Source organism: Carassius auratus, chromosome 25 (genome assembly GCF_003368295.1).
Source record: "Carassius auratus strain Wakin chromosome 25, ASM336829v1, whole genome shotgun sequence".
Taxonomy (NCBI): Eukaryota; Metazoa; Chordata; class Actinopteri; order Cypriniformes; family Cyprinidae; genus Carassius; species Carassius auratus.
The window spans coordinates 13,291,264-13,313,483 of NC_039267.1; the positions used below are offsets into that span (position 1 = coordinate 13,291,264).

At 34.9% G+C, this 22,220-nt stretch overlaps 1 long non-coding RNA gene across 2 annotated transcripts in view; it reads right to left on the reverse strand.

Moving 5' to 3' along the window:
- Positions 1-509: 509 nt before the first annotated feature.
- The window catches only part of LOC113043402 (uncharacterized), a 54,637-nt gene continuing 32,926 nt past the window's right edge, over positions 510-22,220 (reverse strand). For both annotated transcript variants that reach the window (XR_003275728.1, XR_003275727.1), the window contains exons 2-3: positions 19,909-19,995; positions 510-3,389 (exon numbers count right to left, since the gene is read on the reverse strand). This is a non-coding gene — a long non-coding RNA (uncharacterized LOC113043402). The remainder of the gene's footprint in view (positions 3,390-19,908; positions 19,996-22,220) is intronic.

Here is a 22,220-nt window from a genome sequence, read left to right on the forward strand (position 1 = left end):
AGATGGCTGAAACGTTTACCTCTTGTTTTTTGCAAATGAATTGAAGCAAACAAGTTTTGACAACAGCTAGTCGTTATCCAATTTACTCAGAGGTCATTTTACCACGGCAGCCACATTTTTCACAAAGTACATTTCCCTCTTGGATTTCCTCTGTGCGAAATGACAGTTCAAGACTCCTGGCCGTGTTCATGGCTGCTCATTTTACAGAACTTATTTCCAGCAATGGGCTCTTCATTTGAAAATCAAATTGAGCAGGAGCAAGCCTCCAGGCGCTGGGAAATTATAACAGGCTAATCGCTCTAAATCAGTAGTTATACAGTATGCAAAGAAGACTGCATAATGATTATGACTATGGTACAATCTAGTTTAAATGCTGGTTTCTGAGGCTTTGGCTGGCGTTTAAAGCAAGTAAGTTTAGAAACATTGGTCTGCTTGCTAAAACATAAAATTAGACCATGTATTTTTTTCACAATTAAGTACATAACAAGAGGTTATGAATAGGAGCGTCAATTTAATTCATCGCTTTAGTGTGACTTAAGAATACAATAAAAAACAAAAAAAAATTTGCTGAATGAAATGCTGAAACTGCTTAGGTTTGTTCTGTGCAACGCACATTTGGCACAACTAATGCAGTTTGATGTAATTGATCTAATTCTTCATGCTTCAAAAAATGAACGATGAAAACAGATTGTAATGCAAAATGCGAAAGCAAAATACTGTTCTTTCTTTGGGTGAAACAACTTTTGTTAGCATCTATTTGGCTTGAAGTGAAAATATGTACTCTGTAATCTAATTGTTATAATTACTAAAATCTCTAAAAACATGCTTCTGAAACCTATGTAGAAAAAAAGAATATTTTATCTCTTGAACCTGTTGTTTATCTATGAGTCAAAGGCGGTTTCTCAGCAGGACTGTGGCGTGAGACAAAACATCTGCAATATGATGAAATATTTGGTATTTATATGTTGCTAGCAAAAAAAGAAAAAAGAAAATGATCAGTGTGTTTATGCAACACTGTCTGGGTCTTTGGGAAAGTATGACAATAAAAACCCTTTTAGCCATTAAGATGAGCCACCTCCTGCTTTATTCATAAGATCTCATTGTTGAAGTATACAAGCATCCGCTATAGATTTTCTTAATGGGGGAGTGAGTTTGGATGTGAGCTACCCTCTTTTTTTGCTCTTCTCCTATTCATGCAGTGCTGGGTTTCAAATGTGCTGATTTGTGTGGCAATATGAGAGAAATGCAGAGAGATTGATGGACGGAGATGGGTGGAGGTTGGACAGTCTTTTTTATGTTCCTGGAGGATGGAGTGAGGGCGTGTTATCTGATCTTTCTGTAATCTCATATGTCCACAGAGAGAGAACATCAATACCAGGCCTGTTTTTTTAAATACTTTTTTCAGTGTCTGAACAGGACGGTCCACATATAATCTGATAGCCCACTTGAATACAAAATGTCATGTTGTCTAGACTACAGGTCCTCAGTCTTTTCTCAACTACCAGACTGAAATATAGTCTTATATACAGATCAATAATTAAAATAGATATTCTTTATTATTAGTAGTATAATTTACTTTACTGAAGGTAAGAGATATTGAATACAGAATGTCAATTCTAAAATGATGTATGCATTTAGCATTTTGCAATTACAGTAGGTAGAACACTCTTGCAATAGAGCAACCAAAGAGAAGAACCTAGCAACCAAATAGCAAATAGATTTGCATAATATTGTGGGAAAATGGTATCTTGATATCTATAGTAATTTTTTTTTCCTGGTGATGATAATTACACAATATTTTACTTAGTGTGTTTTTGTGTTGGTACCTTGGCAAGGAGACCTGTCATGGATAAATTAAACTAAAACTGCCAGTAGGTGGCGGCAAGTCAATGTCTTGATGAGCGAGTCACTGCATGATTCATTCAAATGATTTGTTCAAAACAGCTGACTCATTTAGAGATGAAACAAGCAAATGTCTTTGTGAAAGGATCATTGAATCACTGACTTAAATTTACATTTACATTTAGTCATTTTGCATACGTTTTTATCCAAAGCGACTTACAATTGGGGGATACATAAAGCGATTCTTCTTAAAGAGGCAAACAGACACAGGAAGTGCTCATAATACCAAGTTTTAGGCAATGTTCAAATAAGCACAAACTAGAAAGAGAAGGAATAAATAAAGAGAAAGACAAAGTTTTTTTTTTTTTTGTGATGAGCTTCGAAAGAGATTTTCAGTAGTTGCTTGAAATTTTTCAGGGATTCAGCATTCCGGATAGGGGTGGGGTGATCATTTCATCAGAAATGAATTGTGAACAAGAATGATCTGGAAAGTGATTTTGAGCCTCTCTGTGGTGGTACCACCAGACGTCGCTCACTAGTGGATCTCAGACTTTGGAGAGGATGTAGATTTGTAGTAGTGAGTGGAAGTATGCGGGTGCTGAGCCAGTGACATCAATGTCTTGAACTTGATTACCCTATCGAGCTGCAACCAGAAGCTAGTCCAAGGAGATAAAGAGAGGTGTAACGTGTTCTTTTGGGCTCATTGAAGTGCCACTGTATTTTGAATCATTTGTAGAGCTTTGATTGTCCTTGATGGAAGTCCAGCCAGAAGAGCATTGCAGTTCTCCAGCCTATAAATGACAAAGGCCTGGACAAAAAGTTTTGAAGCATGCTCTGTTAGACAGGGCCTGATCTTTCTGATGTTGTGCAATGCAAATCTGCAAAATCGAGCAGTCCTTGAAATCTTTTAAGGTCAGCTGGTCATCAAAGGTTACACCAAAATTTCTGACCGAATTTGTTAGGGTAATTGTAGAAGAACCAGCTGGATTGTGAAATCATTCTGTAGAGTTGGAGTGGCAGGGAAGACAAGAAGCTCAGTCTTTGCCAGGTTGAGCTGTAGGTGATATTCTTTCATCCATGCCCAGATGTCTGGGAGGAAGCCTAAGATCTGTGCAGCTAACGTTGGATCATTTGGTTGAATTGAGAGATAGAGTGTCATCAGCATAGCTATGGTAGAAGCCACGTGCCTATATGATGGGACCCAGTGATGTTGTGTATATGGAGAAGTGGAGGTGTCCAAGAACTGATCCCTGAGGAACCCCAGTGACCAGTTGATGTGCTTTAGATAAATCCCCTCCCCAAGAAACCCTGAAAGACCTACCAGTGATATATGATCCAAACCAGCGAAGTGAAATCCCTGTGATGCTCAGTGAAGAGAGGACAGAAAGGAAGATCTGTTGACTGACAGTGTCAAAAGCAGCAGATGGATCCAGCAGAATAAGAACTGATGATTTAGAATCAGCTTTTGCAATCTGCAGGCCATGTAGCGGAGTCTCAGTTGAATGGCCACTCCTAAAACCTGACTGGTTAACGTCCAGTTTGTTGTTCTGTGAAAGAAACAATGATACCTGGTTAAAAACAACTCTTTCAAGGGTTTTCGCTATGAATTGAAGGAGAGAAACAGGTCTGTAGCTATCTGTAAGTGAAAGGTTTCAAATGACTGACTCAAATGATTTGAAAAAAACACTGCAGTGTTGCTCTGACAGGCACAAATGTAAGAACTATTTTCAGTAGCAAAACAGTAAAAAAAAACACATGTCTAAAATGTACTCTCAATATTATGTACTCAATATGTATTCTCAATATGAAATTGTTTTTTTAAATGTATTATAAAATTAATATCACGTTTGCGATCATGCTCAAGCACTGATATTCAGGAAAAAGAGTACTCTTACTTATGTGATATTGCTTAACTATATCATATTGCATAAATCAGTGTTAATTTTGACAGCAAATTTTTGTTTTGTTTTAGTCATAGTCTTTTGACTAAAATGCCATTTAGTTTTAGTCATATTTTAGTTATCTGAATTGTTTTCAGTTTTAGTCAACTAAATATCATAAGATTTTAGTCTACTAAATCTATAGTAAATTTAGTAGACTAAAATCTACTGCATTTACAGCGCATTTATTAAGCATTTCTTTAAAATTTCCAAACTCATTATATAGGTTTGATATTAGGTTTTATCATGATAGACACAGATTTAACTGTGGAGACACACAACATGCCTTTATGTTAAAATTAAATAAAACCACTTCTCATAAAGAACAAGAACATGGTCTTCGTTTTAATGAAATACCAATGATTATATAGGCTAATTATGCATTCTTTTTATAGCAAATTGTTACCATATTCTTCATTCTTTCAGGCAGACATTTATTTCTATAAATACATTTAGATTAATCTTTAGGGCTACTAAACTTTTTCCATCAAGATCAGTGAGTGATTTTCAGTTTTTCTTTTGATGCTTGATTAACATCAATGACTTGGACAATAGCAACTAAATAAGGCTGTTGTCCCTTTAAAACCAAATGCACAGCTGCAATGGATGCAATGTACTGAAACAATTTCTCCCTACTGCTTACATTCACTAAGACATAATCAAATGTGTTTACGTGAACACTTGTAAATAAATGAAATAAATATTAAACAAAAATATACTAATTAAAAAGTAAGTAAACAATGTAACCAACAGGGAACTTAGTTTTCTGGGAATTTTGAGTGCATTGGGAATCATATTTTTCAAATAAAGCAACACTCATTTTACAAACAGCACACAGTGAATATGACATGAATATGACAGTGGGCAAATGCATAAAGCGCAGCATAATTTGAAATCACAAGTTTAAAGTTTTAAAGCATTCAGTTCACACAGACCGACCGTCACAGAGAGCACACGGTCATGCTGGATACAAATGCACACTTCACAAGATCTCACAGATGTATTCGACTAAGTTTGCAAGATTTGTGAAAATAAATGGTTATTATATAAAATTATATAAATGCATTAATTAAATTGCACAAATTATATAAAAAATAATGTTTGCCTTTCTATTACTAATAATATATAAGCAACCGTTAAAATACTTTCTGTATACATTAATTCCTTTGTTTAACCATTCTATCAGATTTTTAAACAAACGTCTATCTGTATTAGACAGAACTGTTAATAACGACTGTAAACAAAAGGCAGAATTTGAGCATTGTGTGTTTACACACTGCCGTTCTCAGTCAAAATAAAAGTATGGCACGTCATTAAAATAACTGTCTCGCCTCAAACACATCGCCCAAGCATACAAACTTATCCGTGGATGCCGATATTTGAAAAGGCCAAATATTAGCCGATATATTGGCATTGGTGATATATCGGTCAACCACTGCTCACAACGTTGAACTACATGGCACAAGCTGATTGGTTCATGTTGCATACACAGCCAATGAGGTTACTGCTTTACATTTAAATGTCTGGTTAGCATTCACTAGAGCAGTTCGTAGTATTGTTTCAGAGTTCCTCTGAAACCCTCCACCTCCCCAGCTCCACCTTTACAGATCTATTTCACCAAGATCAAATCTATTACCATGCTAAAATCTTGTTAGGGTTGCCATGACACAAATTTATAGAATAATAGGTGAATTTTAACTGCACTCTTATGTTTCATCACACAGTGAATGTTGTTGGATTATAAGTTTTTTGTATATAGTATAAATAAACTGCATACTCATACATACTCTATATTGTCAGCTCGCACATCATTAAAACAGCAATTATGATATTATCATAGATAATACATATTAAACACAACCAAGTAGGATACTCTAGCAACCATAAAGCAATGCTCTGGCAAAAAAAAAACAAGAACAATAAAAAAAAGTAGTTGGATAACCCAAGAGTGAATTTAATTTTACCCCTCTCCTTTTGTTTTCAGTAGACTATATTCATCAGGCTGAGTTTGGACATCCTCACGTCTAGACTACAAAATCTTAATGTAACATAATTCCCCATAATTCTTTGCAGTATAAACATGTGCTTCATTTAGTTGCCTATTGCAAAATATAGTAATTATATGATATAGTCATTATAAACTGGCCAATGTCATAGTTCGTGTCTGCATACTAGACTAAATTAGCATGTCTGTCTACCCCTGACTGCATCTCCACTTCTATCTTGACCATATTTTTATCTCGCACCTGCACAGTGTTTGCACTCTCTAAGTGTGTGTGTGTGTGTGTGTGTGTGTGTGTGTGCATGCTGGTATGGATGTATACGTTCATGCATTCGCCCACACGAGTGTGTTTCTGCCCTCACCACGTATCTGTTGTGTCTCCGGTCGACTGTGCAGGTGTCGAGGAGGCTTTTAATAATGCACAGTAAGCCTACTTTGAAGCCGGCTGCTCCTAGTGCACAATATTCCTAGGCTCCCCGTGGATCTCCCAGTCAGTTTCTCTGCCTGGGGCCATGTTGCCTCAGCCATCAGTTCTCCAGTCAATAGCTCTCCTGATGAAGCAATACTCAGACACCACAGGGTGTGAATTAAGGCGCATTCAGTGCACTTCATATTCGCTCAAATACCATAAAAACTCTGCACGGCCACAAGATCTGGTTTGTGAAATGTTTATTTGCAATAGATATTTTGCATCAACATGTAATAAACTGCTTTCATTCTAGTCACTAATCCACCCATGTGTTCTTCCAACATAGGGGTGGAATTTAAAAATAAAACAAAGAAAGCCCATTTTCAGTGATAAACAAAAGAGATTTATATGTGTTTGTTTATTTGTACATTTTTTCACCTTTGAATGTTCTTAAAAGCAAAAGAGATTTGAGAGCTAAACAGAAGGGAGATGTTTTTAGGAAATTATGATTTACATTTTTGCCTTAATTGCACCAGTTTTGTTATTTGTTAAATATAACTATTAAAATCTTTTTTTCTTTTTTTGCAATTGAAATTTTTGTTTTAATTTTTATTTAAGGTTTAGAAAAAATATGTATTTTTTAATATACTGTAAGTGCAATATATAATGCAATAAGATATCTATACGCTGTTGCATATTCATTAAAAACCAAAACTATACAAAACAAACTGATGCAGAAATTCATCTCAAAATTTTACAAAAACATTATTAGTAAAAGAAAAATACTGTTACAGAAAAACATCAAGTAACTATGGAAGCCTTTCTGTCACATAATAAAAATTTTTTAATAATTGCAACTTCAATCTGCCATCTCACAATTCTGAATAATAAACTCAGAACTGCAAGAAAGTCATGATAACCTTTATTTTTTATTCTGTTATAGAAACTGGCTTCTATAAATAATAAAATGAATTATACGTTAACTTTTTTAAGTAGGCTAGAAAAACTGAAATTGTATTTTTTTTGTAGTGTAGACAGAAAGCCAGAGCACGAAACGAATAATGTCTAAAAGTATTAACGCTAGATTAAGTCAATCACTGTTCCACAGTATCACTGCAGATTTTCTTAAGAATGCATTGTAAGCTTTGCCAAAGTCTGAATCCCCTGAAAGAGCATCTGGCTCGAGTTCTTGCAGTGTTTATTTTTTAATCTGCTCGCGGTAACCTGAGATGCGACCCTCACTTTATCCTCCCCTGTACGGCAGACGCTGCTTCGTGGAAGTCAGACACTAACTAGCTGCCACATTCAAACAAAGCCTACTCACTTAAGCAAGCGGAGTCACACGGTGGGTGAGGAGTGGACAAAGCACATACAGGTATGAGTGTGTGTGTATGTGTGTGTGTGTGTGTGTGTGTATGTGTATGTGTGAGCACAAGGTCGTCTCAAGGACAGGCCAACAGTGTCATCTAGGCAAAAAAGCCCGTCTGCCACAACGTGATCCGCCTGCCAAACAAAACAAGTGGGGAAACACACAGACGGCCCGGTGATTCACACTCACAAACACCCACATATGACCACAACAGCGACAGACACAGACGCACACACCTTTTATTTTTCAGAAAACTAGCATAACATTTCAAGACCAAAAGTAATTTATAATAATACTCAGAAAAGGAGCAACGTCAGAGGGCCTTAAAGGGACGGTTCACTCAAATTCTATCCTCATTTAGGGTTAAATTAAAACTATTAAAAATAGTTGTTGGTTATTGAAATAAAGCTGAAATCAAATAAAGTATAATATTAAATGGTAAAATTGAGTTAAAAGTTAAAAGTTTTAGTTTTACTAAAATGACGACAACTAAAAATACCTACAGCTTATAATTATTATAATTATACATAAAGCTAAATTAATTTATTATTATTTATCTGTATGGTTAAAATATTCTTTACTTGTTTTTTGTAAAGTATTTTTCGTAACATTCTTACATATTTTTAGTTAATTTTACTGACTGAAATTGTTCATCCATCTCACAATTTTGTTTTGTGTTTCTGCCACAGAATAAAAAAGGCAGTTATGAGTTTATGTCTCACAATTTTTTCTCAGAATGAAAAAAATAGAATTACCTCAAACGAACAAGTTTACGCTGAAGTACTAAAATTATTTAAATTGCCTACAGCTGCTAATTATTATAATTATAAATAAACCTAATTTAAAATAAAAGGAAAGTTCAATTTGTTTTAAAAAATTATAATTTATTTATATTTGGTGAAAATATTCTTAAAGTAAATATTTTTAGTCAATTTTACTGATTGAAATGGCATTATGAGAAAAAGTGCCAATTTAAACCAAATTCAAGCTTTTTATGTATAAATCTAGATATGTATCATCACTTAAAAATATATATTTGTGTGTGTGTGTGTGTGTGTCTGTGTGTGCTTTAGTTATTCATTATCTGTGTTTTAGTTTCCATACAAATCCAATTATAACTATTATAAAATAGCTATGTTTCGCATGTTTCACTATGTTTTACATGTAATTAAAGTGAATTCAAGTTGATCAAATGTGTGCTATAACTTTAGCTTAAAAATGGAAAATGCTAATTATAAATTGAAAATAAGAAATAGGTCTATCCAAAGCAGCGTTCTCCCCAGGGAGACTAAGGTATTATAGTTTTTATTCTCTTGCACAAAGCAGCAAACTTCAATTTGATTCAAGCTCAAAGTAGTACACAGCACTGAAATCCAATCTCTTTTGGTATGTCATTTACAACCAGTCCATATGAAGAAAGCTTTAGTTGGATACTTGGAACTAGGAAACTATATACCTGCACTAATCCCCACTAGTGTGGTGATCTGAGCCGCGTTTTGTGTGAGATTGCAGATTTAGGTTAGGAAAAGTTCAGCCTATATCGGTGTGTCACATGATGCTTCCTGTGAGAACCTGTGGGAAGTAATGTAATCTCAGTGCTGTCTGTTACCTGAAGCCTGGAGGAGTCAGAGGCCTCATCTTTGTATGGGGCTCAATCTCTGCTCTTTGTAACACATGAGGACTTTATTCTTGCACCTATATAAGTTGCGTTTATTGTGCACCTGGTATACTGTACCAAACTAAAAATCTGAAAAAAGAACATTGATTTTGATTCCAGAGCGAAAGATTGATTATGTTTTAACCTATAGTATTTTTGTTGTACAAAGACAGAATTTAAAGAGACAGTGCACCTAAAAATGAAAACTGGTTTCATTGAAAAAATTATTTAAAAAAATTTAAATTAAAAAAACTGACTCACTCTCATTTCTTTCCAAACCCATTTGATTTTCTTGTTTCTGTTGAATTTGAAGAAACTTTGAGTGTCGTGTTTGCTTTTTTTCCATACAACAAAAGTAAATGGAGACTGGTGCTGTTGAGCTCCAAAACTGCACTCCATAAGAACACTTCTGTAAAAATGGTAGGCTATAATTTGAGATGTTTGGAAGTCTAAAAATCAATCTCAGCTTTCAAATCTCATTAAGGTTTTACTTTATCGTCCCCTTGGAACTATAAGGTTCTATCTGGATTCCGAGTAGTTTTGAGATATTGAGCTTTACAGTTTTAGCATTCCAGTCGACTGTGTAGATAGAACCTTTTTGTTTTTTTAGATTAACATTAAAAAATCTATCACATAATGTAAATAAATTGCCACAGAATAAGAATATGTGATTAATACAATTTTGACAAAAATGTCAGATAGACCGTTATAATTCCAAGGGGACGATTGGTCAGATGTTTAGGTGTAATTGTTATTGCATGCTGGACCCGGTTTTGAGATCAAACTATCCATAATATTTCTTTCTCCAGTGAAAAAGTCATCCCGTCTGAATCAGTTGAGAAATATGCACAGATCAAACAGCATTTACAACCGAAAACAGTCCAGAACAGTTATGTTGGTGGATTTTGAGAAGAGAGGACAACAGGGGATAAACTTTTTCACTAGAGGAAGTGTTATTATTGATTATGGATGCATATTTTGTCCAGAAACAATGGTTTATAGTAAAAACACCTTAATGATGGATTCGTTTCTTGCAAACACGCAGATGTTAATTAATGGACTGGAGTCGTCTGGATTACTTGTGGATTATTGTGATGTTTTTGTCAGCTGTTTGGACTTTCATTCTGATGGCACCCATTCACTACAGAGGAACCATTGGTGAACAAATGATGTAATGCTTTTTCCTTATTGTATAGCTTAAAAATTATTTTGCACTTTTATGCTACTTGAATTCTTTTTTGCTCTTTTGGAGCTCAACTACAGCTGCCAGGACAATCCGCTAAACATCTGCTTTTGTGTTTCACAGAAGAAAGCGAGTCATACAGGTTTAAAACAACATGAGGAGTCCTACAACTTAACAAATAACTTGTCTCTCTCTTGCTATTGAAGTTGTTTCTGAATTAATTCCCAGACGTCTTCCCTGAAATTACCCTATTTTTGTCACTTTTTTTAACAATATGTATTTATTCATGTGTCTTTTTCTTTTTTACATTGCGTGTGTTAGTAGGTGATCTAATAATTCCTGTTTTAATTTCCCAGTGGTTCTTTTGGCTTGGGGCACAAGCAAAATGAGAGGCACTTGTGGTAAAGTGGGGCTCGAATTCTCCTGTGGATCCAGAAAACGGGTCTATTTGTGGACCTGTTTCTTTCTCAAACCGTCTGTCATTGCATCCATCATAACTTCTGCCTAGACGCTGTTCAGACATACACAAGAGGCATCTGAAGCGAAAAAATAGCGCAAAAAGTCACTCAAGTGTGTGCATGTTACAGTGATTTCATAAAACTATGGCAAGAACAACATGCTAAAACACAGATTTGAATAGAATAGAATACAATGAACAGAATAACACAATACATCATAGGATTTCAAACAGGTGCCTAAAGCCTTTTAGTACAGAAACAGGGTGGTTGCAGGAGCTTGCGGAGGAAAGAGGAGGGTGAAAGGGGGTTTTGGTGTACTCTGTGACCGCCTCCAGTGCTTCATGCCGGTCGGATGACTGAGCGCTGCTGACGCGATTGGTGCAGGAGGAGGACAGAGCAGATGCCATGTGAAAAAGAGAGTGGGAGGATAAGTACAAAGTGCACATGGCCAAGACGCCACAAGCACACGGGATCCTGAACGTAATGAGAAGCAATGATAAGAGAACCTCATCAACAAACACTGCGTTACTGGGGGACGGAGGGTGAGAGGAGGGGGGGTCAAGGTAACCATGCTGAGATTGAACACAGTTATTATTACAAGTCTCAACCCTTTACAGGATATTAATTTTCATTATTATATTTACTGAGTAAAATATTTTATTGCCCAATTTCATGATTGAAAAAGTTCATTTACTTGAAAAAACTAGTTTTCCAAACCTGTATGACTTAAAATAAGATGTTCTGAGAAAGTTTTTTTTATTTGTCCATACAAACAGTTTGGTTACCAGTATTCTTCAAAAAATATATATTTTTGTTTTCCGAAGAAGAAACAAAGTCATACGTTGGGAACAACATGGTAATGAGTAAATGATGACAGACTTTTAAATTTTTTTAGGGGTGTCCCCGACTAAGGATTTTCATAGTCGAATCTGAATTTTCGAAATCTTGCTGATATTCGACTGATAGTCGATAATCATGTTTTGATTAAAAGATAGTTAACACTAAATGTCTGCGAAACCCTAACAATTAAAAATTTTTACAATAGTGCTCTCATTATAAAGTTAGGCTATATGACAGTAGTTATTAATGTTCTGCATTTCTGTTTTGAGCTGCGTGCGCTGAAGATGACCAATAGAGTGAGAATTTGATAGCAAGATTTTAATCAATGGGATTAAACTCATAATTTAATGTAGAATATGCTTTGTTATTTAGACAACATAACATTAATATTAAGACTTATAGGCTCATAAGAGCCCGAATGCAAATGAACGTGCCTGCGGAGCTCTGAATGCAAACTCCTTTTGTGGACGCGTTCTTCATGAAACAATGTACAGAAACATGGCAGCTAAACTCTAAAAATTCACAGCGTTTTATTATAATGGTCTTCTCATTATAATGGTATGGGTGTGACAGTCCAGTCATAGTTATTAATATTCTTCATTGTAGTTTGACCTGCTCACGCTGTGCGCTGAAGAGGTAATAATTGTAGTACTACAATAAAGTGCTTGACTCAAAAGCAAATGCATCTTACAGTATATCAGGTAAATAATATATCTACGATATATATATAAACCGGCTGAACAGTTTTTGTTTTTTTTATTGTTCCCTACCTTTTCGAAAAAATCCAGTCTTTGCCTGTGTGAGTTTGAGTCTTGGTAAAGTTTTAAATCCCTGCCGCCAAGATGCTCCTCTGCTCCTCCTCTAGTTTTCTTTTTTCGTACGTTAAGTAATTTTTCTGTAAATACGTCTTTGTGGTCTACTGAGTAAAATACATTTTTGCATATTTTCATGAAGGAAAAGCAGTCAAAGCTTAGACCTTTACTTACTCATGACACTTCAGACCGGTATGACTGTATTCTATGCAAGACAAAGAAGATAACTTGATAAAATGTTGGTTGCTGGGGTCTGTTGTTTTGATTGGACCCTGCTGTTATTGCATGGACAAAAACAGTTTGTCAAAATAACTTATTTTGGAAGAAAGTCAGTCATACATGTTTGGAACAAAATGAAGGTGAGAACATGGGTGAACAATCCCTTTAAGAAGACTTACTGTAAAGGTCAGTTTCACTGTCATTTTTTCTTTAAAGAAACTATGGTTGCAAGTTCTATTGTTACCAACATAGTAAAACAAATGGAAATTTCCCCAAACCATAATTCCAGCAAACATTCATAAACCGCATCGCAAACTTGGGTGGTTGGAACTACAGCTCTCGACATATTAAGAAATATTATTTCTTATTAGTATGACATGAGGAATTGTGAAAACAATGTGTGTGTATTTATTTATTTATTTTGGTCAAACAGTTAAAGATAATAGGATCCAGTGGTTTGTTTTGGACCCCACTGAGTTAGTTTGTCAGAATATAGCCTATTCTTTTTTTATTAGCAGAGAATGTCGCATGGGATTGGAGCATGTCAACAATCTCTTTAAGACTTGTGTAGTAATAAAAAAAGGTTTATTGTAATATTTTCATTTAAAAAGAAGACTAAAAATGAAATAAAATGTAACTTAAAATGCATGTTAATAACCTTATTGTGCACAATTCATTAGTACCTACTATTGCAAAATAAAAACAAACAAAACATCGTCATAAATCTTCATAATCTGTCATCAAAATCTAATGACTAGTTCTGCCTCTTAAATTACATTTGTTTGATCTCACCAACCCATTTACTCTAACCAAATGACTCACGATCCAATCAATCCTCAAGAGCTAAAATCAAGTGCCGCCCTACAGACACAATCGTCAGCCTATTCCAATGTAAAGCTGCTTCGTGCTGATGCGGTTTGCAGGGGTGGATTCTGCATCTGTCTCTGCTGCCTAAGGCTGAACATGATGGATGATTGTTTCTGTTAGTAGTGAGGGAGGAGAACTAGGAACCTGTATGTGACATACATTAGGCTGGCTGATACTCAAGCAATGAGTCACTAAAACATTTAGCGCTGCTCTGGGTAATCTTGCGTCACTCTGTTCCCGTCAGCTCGTGGCTGACTGGAAAGGAAGTGGCCAAGCAAAGGAAGTGGGGCACCAGCTAAATCAATGTCATTTTAGAGAGGCCCACAAACTGAACTGGAATAAACCAGTAGAACCGTTCTGGTCCATTTAGTCAGTTGGCAAAACACCTTGATCTTTACATGTCCTTTATAGAAGTAACCTCAAAAACCTGCCACAGGTCAGAGTTCAAACCGAATCGTGTAACTCTCTCACACATCAGGGATCGTCAGAAGTGTCGAAGGTCAGGTCAGGAGACGCTAAAATAGATCTCGATTGGACATGCAAACTGTCAGGTTTAATGTTGCTTTAATGCTTACCAGTCTTTAATAGGAGCCTGATTGCTAACACCATTACAAATCCGACTGTCTACATAGGGAGCTCACTTATAAGGCTGCATCTCAGAACCATATAAGTCATTTTTAGGCAGCAAAACATGCCATGCAAATAGCACTATTGATAATGTACGTTACACACAGCAGACCTTACTAAGTTTCTACTATTCCACTGTATGATTCTTAACACTAGAATATTTTGTCTCGATTTTCCCCCAGTTTACGGTCTGGAGAATTTAACAATAGTAGCCAAAAGTCAGAGCCAGTCTGCAGATTTGCTTGACAGGTTCATAGAAAATGTGTGTGTGATGCCAATTTTTTAAATTGTAAATGAATGGCCAAAGTGCATAAAATGTTTTCAGTTTGCAAAAGATGTCTTGTAAACACTCTCTTTCACTTTTTGTTCATCATGATAATCTAAAAGACAACTTTTTATGAATTTCGAAGCCTAAATAGAATTGGTAGAAGTAATATAGCTAAAGGTAAGATTTAAATTAACTATACCAAGTTCGAATGACTTCTGATAACTCTTAAAAACATCAAAAAAGTTTTTCTTCAAACTTTGAGTCAGAATAGTATGCAAGTGTGAGATACTAAGTAACCCTACTAAGTAAGTAAGGGAACTAGTAAGTAAATGAGTTTACATGTTCAGTGTAATGACGTTCAACCCTTAAATGCATGGATGTTTCACCAATAATTACTACATATTGTTGAGCAGGAAAAATCTATTTACATTATTACATACTGTACCTCGGGTCACTAGCAACCTTATGCACCTTTTACAAAAAAAATTGTTCCACTTTTTACAAGTAAACAGATATACAACTTTGAATGACATGAATAACGTCCCGGTTCACTAAAGACCCAAGGTATGCTATGCATTTAAAGGTTAATGTCCATGACAACCTCTGTAGTCCAATTTAGACAAGTAAAAGCTTAAAAAAAGTCACTAGGGAGTATTAATTATGTATTTTATATGTAAGGTAAAAAATGAAAATATAATAAGCTTTTGTTTACATAAAAAATATTTCAGGCATTAAGTTGACTTCAGGTCAATGGAAACATAACTGCTAAGATGTAACTTGTTTCCAGGTTTGTCTATAACCTGTATATATATTTCATTATTATATATATATTATTTATATATGTATATATATTTCATTATAAATCTAATACTATGAGCATGAAGAAGAGTATAACTACAATAATAACAACACAAATTAATGATATTGTTGGAAACATTTTCAGAAAAAAAAAAAACATTTTTCCAGCTGATGAACGATAAAAACATTGACAGCCAGAGCCCACACAACTTCAACAGTAGTAATCAGCACACAAAAAAACTGTAGCACACTTATAATGAACAATGTTATTGTCTTCTGGTGTGGATGCTGATATAGTTTCACTATAGTTTCATATATAGTTAACCGTGCTGGTGTGTCTATGATAGGCAGCTCACTTAGATCTGGCACAGAGTCAATGTTTCATTATTGATCATTTGAGCAAGGCATTTGACCCCAGGTTGATCTGGAGGAGCTGTCTGAGTTTTCTTTTAAATGTCCTTAATTATTAATTTCATGATAAAAAACATTTTTTTCTGTCAATTTTCCTTCTATTGTGATTAAACAATTGTGTATTCCGAGTATTATGGCACAGATGCTGTAGGTGAGTCATGATTCACAACTGCTTTCCTGTCACACAAGTGCTGCTTTCATGTTGTTTGAAGGCTGAATGGACGCATCATTAGTCTTGCATGTGGTAAGATTTGCAGGTCCTTGAGCTTTGACCTCCCATGAATTCCATGAACTACCATTTAAGGGAGCTTATAGTCAGCTTTCTCATCTTTATATAGCAAATGCTTTTAGTAGTCTTTAGCTGCTTTTGTATGTTTTTGTATTTGGCAGAGTTAACAAACAGAAAAGCATGGTTACAATGCATGAAAGACACAGCAGTCAGATTGGTTGAAATTCTTTACTTCTTTGTTCTTTGTGTGAATGCACAGATCCTTTCACAAATAGCCTCCACACATTTCCTCTGGAAATGAGATACTCCTTATCGCCGTGTAATTAGCCATCCTCGCTTCCTGTGCTTTTTCACACGCTAATCTGTGCTTCTGCAATTAACAACAGTTTTAACGCTTAGAATTTTTATATTACATTAGGCACCTTAAATATCCATGCAGTATGTATTGGTATAATTTATTTAGTTAAAATAGCATCTAAATAGTCATTTATATTTAAGTACAAAGTATAATACCACTTATTGGTATATTTAAAAAAATATTTTACCACTTATAATTTATTTATTTAATATTAAATTGGCATCTTAAATATCCAGGCAATTATGTATTTATATAATTTATTTAGCTAAAATAGTATACAAATAAACATTTAAATGTAAGAATATTATAAAAATGTTAAATATTGTTGCATATTTGTATATTTAAAAAAAATATTCAAATGTCTTATAATTAAAAAATATGTAATATATATATATTTAAAGAATGTATTGCCAAGATACAAGTAACTCACCTAATCCATAAAGTATGTGATTTTTGTTAAAATAGCCTTCAAATTGTGTTGTCTGCAAGCCCTAAATTTCCCCCTAAACAATTATAAATAAAATGGAAACAAATGAAAGCTTAAAGGCCCGTTCACACCAAGCATGATAACTATAAAGCTAACGAGAAAGATATAGTTCTAAAAATCGTTCTCAATATTAAAGAATACCGGAGTCCACACCACCACTATAACGATAAAGGCACAGAGAAACGATATCGTTGGAATCACTTTCAGAACAATTTTTTTTCTGATGAACGATAAAAACATTGCCAACCAATCAGAATCAATCCTGCTGTAATGAGCTCGATAATTTAAAGCAGCAGACACGCGTCCACTTAGAATACACAGACGATATCGTTCGCTGGTGTGGACGCTTATATCGTTATCGTTATAGTTATTGTTCCTGGTGTGAATGGGCCTTAAGAATTAATGATATAAAAAATAACTATAAAATAAATAAATGTAATAACATATTATAAAATGATATGCATGTATATATTATTCATTTATTGGATTTTCTATACAATATTTAAACAAAATAGAAATTAAATAGCAAAATTAGTTACTTTTGATATAAATATTGTTTATACATATATATATATATATATATATAGTCTGTTCTAAAATGCCACTGTCAATCAAACTCTCATGGGAGGGGCCTGTATGTGTGACGTCACAGGGACAGACATCTGAGATCGGCTTGATTTCAGTAAGGGGAAATTATTTAACGAGTTTTAAAAACAAAAAAAAATGTAGCATTCAATGACCCCTTTAAAATATGTGTCATTTTGGAGCCGATGTTTACAGAAAAAATGTTGTGTGCATTTGTTATCAGATGGATTGTATCACGCAGTTATACAGGTTAAAGTGGTGTACAATTACAGTTTAGCTTATGATGAAGTGTTAGCACATCTAGTGTAACAACAATCCCTCTAAACAATTTAATTTTCCAATGGTGTAATCCTGCGTCATGCAGGTTTTGTTTAGAACAGGAAAAATGGGCTTTGTCTACTCAAATTCCAGTAGGGTGTACTTAAAATTTGACCGCGTTCCCTGCTGAGAATGCAGCTTTTGGAGCAAATACACACACACACACACACACACACACACACACACACACACACACAGAGTCACAGAATGGTTCATTTGTATGTTATCTCTCCCAGACACTCACATGGAAACAGTACACACACTCAGGCGTTTATGCCTACACACACCCACGTACACATGCTTACACACACACACATGCACAAGCACATTTCTGGCACAGGCTCATTGACGTCAGAAACCCCATCCCCCATCACCTCCTCCAGTATTTACCATTCTTTACAAAGCAATGCTGGCTATTTGGGTCATCTGCAGTTTTAGCTGTTGATTTAAATCTAGGGACCCTGACCCAGCTGAACTGACCCCCACAATTAGGCTAAAAGAATCAGATTACAAAATCAAAGTTCAGCCTCTCTCTCACAATGAATTTCTTACATTTCGTGAACTGAAGTGTGGAATTTCCACCGCACGTGATTTATGATTTCAGTTCAGCCCTTTGCCATCTCAAGATAACTGGCAGAGACAGGATACAAAGTACTCAGCAGTTTGCATAAAGTAAATGTTTCGCCATAACTTATTTCAGTCATCAAAGTGGGCAAATAATCTCACGTTATTTGCTAACCTCATGGCTTTCCACACCCGTATGACTCTGCTTCTTGTGCAAGATTAAAACACTACAGCTTTAAGAACCGAAATCTTATCAGTACGCTTTGTAAATATTAATAATTGTATGAAAGTGCATTTTCTCTTTTGAATAAAAATAAAAAGGTAAATTTAAGATATTGTTTAAAATAAGAAGTAAAGTCACAGTTGGGAGATGACATAAAATGTCGCTTTGTGAAATCTAAAGTTGCAATTATGAGATACAAAAACACATTTTAAGATATAGGCTATGGTGGTAATTTACTAAAAACAAGGTCACAATAGTGAAGTATAAAGTTGTAATTATCAGAAACATTGTTGCCATGAGACATAAAGACGCACTGTAAAATATGCAGATGCAATTTACGAGAAACACATTCGAAATTGTGAGATTTTAAGTCATGGTATGTTATTATAAAGCCACAACTAAAATTAAACGTTACCATTATGAGATATAAAGTCATTGTAAATTATATAGTCGCATTTTTACGAGAAACAAAGTCATTGCTACGAAAATTGAAGTTACATTGTGAGGTACAATGTCATAATTACGAGAAAACTGTTGCTATAATGAGATGTAAAGGCATATAAGTTTGCAATTTTTCGGTGAAATTAAGTCACAATTGCAAAATTGTAAGTCACTTTGCGAAATTTTAAACATTGTGAATTTTCTCAACAGTTGTGAGAAAAAAGTTACCATAATGAAATAGAAATAGAATATACCAATTCGAAAATTGTGAGTTATAAAGTCATAATTACATGAAAACTGAGTTGGGAATATAAAAATCGCAGTTAAAAAACATTGTTGTAACTAAGAAATATATATACATATTTAATATGAGATGAAAAGAATGATTCCTCATTATGTAAGAGTCTATTGTAGTTTTTTTTATTGTTTTTTTCACTTGACGATTAAAACAATGCTTTAAAACTTTTACATTTCTGTGGTGCAATTAATTCAGCCCACCAAAGCTTTTACTTGGCTTGAATGTGTCTTTCTTGCTCTGAAGACAGATGCGTCCTAATCCCAAATGACTGATTCTCACATTCCCCTGGTGCAGCGCTTCTCCAAAATGAGACTTGACTAGGGCCAGACTGAACCACAGTCCATCAAAAACCAACCGGTCATCATCCTCCCCACACCAAACCTCAATAGGATATACAGACTCATGCACAACAAACTTACGCAGATCCTGAACTTTATAAAGATGGAAAACCAAAGCTTTGTTAACGGTTGAAGTCCTCTATGATTAACTGTGGGCTCCAACATTCCTGCTTGGTCTTTGGATGCCTAATTGGTAGCGTAAAACCACTTGCATGCAAGTTGAATGGGGAATGCTGACTTTAATGAAATGGTTAATGTAAGGAGGGCGCAGGGTGAGGATAAAATTAGGGAAGCAAAGAAAGGAGTTCATCCTCACCCTGGGCAGCAAGATCAGACCCCCGAAACAGCATCCCCTCCCCACTGACCTTCAGTTTCCTTTAATGCTCTGTCTGCAACTCCTGGGCCAGCTTGACCTAGTTAGTTAGCGTTTTGGGAAGAGCTGGGCCAGTAATCTGAAAATGTACAAACAGGGTTCAAAATAAACAATCCAGCTGACAGAAAAATGTATTAGGAACTGCTTTACATCAGATTTGAAAGTTCAGACACACACAAATATTCTCATCTCAGGTTGGTAGAGCACATGTGGTATACATTAAGTGAACTAATTTCTTCCAAGCTGTACAAGTTAAACATTCCCTGGCTTCACTCATGCCTCTGTCGTAGTTGACACTAGAGTGCTGGTGCTAGCGTAGCGTGTGTGTGTTTATATCCATGTGTGCACTTCATTTCAGTCAGAGGAAAGACAGAGAGAATAAGATAAGAAACACTGAGAGACAGCCAGGGTGAGAAGAGAGCAGAAGAGAGGAGGGATGACTGAGACGGGGACAACATGTCACGTGTATCTGGAGAAAGTGCATAGCCCCTCGCAGGGCCGTCCCTAGACACAGCAATGGCATGAGCGGAGACAGAACCTCTCAGACACGTCTGTCACGTCGCTCCGTCCGCGTGCGTTTCAGGCTCATGCTGCCCTGACACCTCCCCCTGTCCCGCTTTGTCTCATTCAAATCACTTCCTGAAGCAAATCAGACTTTGTCTCAGAAGTCTCTCCTAAAATTATGCTCTTTTCCATAAAGTGAAAGTAAAAGTGGAGAGGGGATCCAAAAACCCCCATAAAAGTAGTTCGTATGACTTTTGTGCAAAGTTGTTAAGTTGTAATTCACTAATAAACACCTCCTCTGCTGTTACTCAATTACATTTGTACATATTCCAATACATAAAGGACAAAGTGTGTGTGTGTGTGTGTGTGTGTGTGTATGTGTATATATATATATATATATTTTTTTTTTTTACACATGCTAGCAAATGAGTACAGCCCAATGCATAGACTCCATTTGAGAGCGTGCACAAACACAGGGGCTTTTCATCCTTATCCTATGGAAGTTTATTTTATTATTTATTAATTTTTTTAAAAAGGTAATTGCGACTTTTTATCTCCCAAATATCTGAATTACATGATGTAAATATGATGTTGAAAATGCACAGAATGTATAATTTTTTCTTAGAATAGCGAGAACAGCTGAAATTGTCTGATAAAAAGTCACCATTACATAAAAAAGTATGAATTTATTTATTTATTTTGTGGAAGTAAAAAAACAGAACTGTAAGATTTAAACATAATTATGAGGAGAAAATTTCTGAATTGCGAGAAAAGTTTTCATCTTGCAATTCAGCCTCTCTTATTTTATTTTTCTCAGAAGTTTATATCTCACAATTCTGGAAAAAAAGACAGAATTGAAAAAAAAATGCCTGTGAGATGAATTGTGAGACACAGGAAATAAAAACGATTGTGAGATCAATTGTGAGACTCAGAAAAAAAAAACGATTGTGAGATCAATTGTGACACTCAGAATTCTGACTTGTTTTCTCAGAATTGCTAAAGCTTATAACTTGCACTTTTGACTTTTTATCTAAGAATTTGGAAAATGGTTGGAAATGTGTGATAAAAGACTTGCAATTGCTGAAAATGTTATGTTATTGTATTTCAGAAAAAAAAACAGAATTACTATATAGATCTCAAAATTCTGGGGGGAAAAAAGTCAGAATTGCAGGATGTAAACACAGAACTGTGAGAAAAATACAGAATTCTGAATTAATATCTTTCAGTTCCATCTTTTTCTCAGAATTATGAGAACAGTGGAATTGTGAAACCCACAATTGCAGACAAAAAAAACTCTTTTAAAAAAAAAAAATTCTGTATTGTGGGATGTAAATTTAGAATTTAGGAGAAAAGTCAGAATTGCCAGATGTAAACTCAGAATTGTGAGAAAATTATTTTTATTTTATTTTCATTTCTAATTTATTCTCAGAATTGCAAGTTTATCTCTCACAATTCTGAGTTACAGTATATCTCTGTTTTTTTTTCTAAGAATTGTAAGAACGTTTGGAATTTTGAGATAAAAAATTTGCAATTGCAGAAAAAGGTGTTATTTTTTAATTACGAAAAAACAACAACAGAATTACGAGATGTAATCTCAGAATTCTAATGTAAAAAAAAAAGAGTCAGAATTCTGAATTTATATCTTGTAGTTCTGATATACGAATAACAATATGCTAAATTTAAATATGCTCATATTCACATCACATAAATGAGATTTTAATAATGTCACAACAAGGAACGAAACATCGGAGAAGCAGGAGACCTACATTTATAGCATAAGACTACATTTGCTGTCTACCA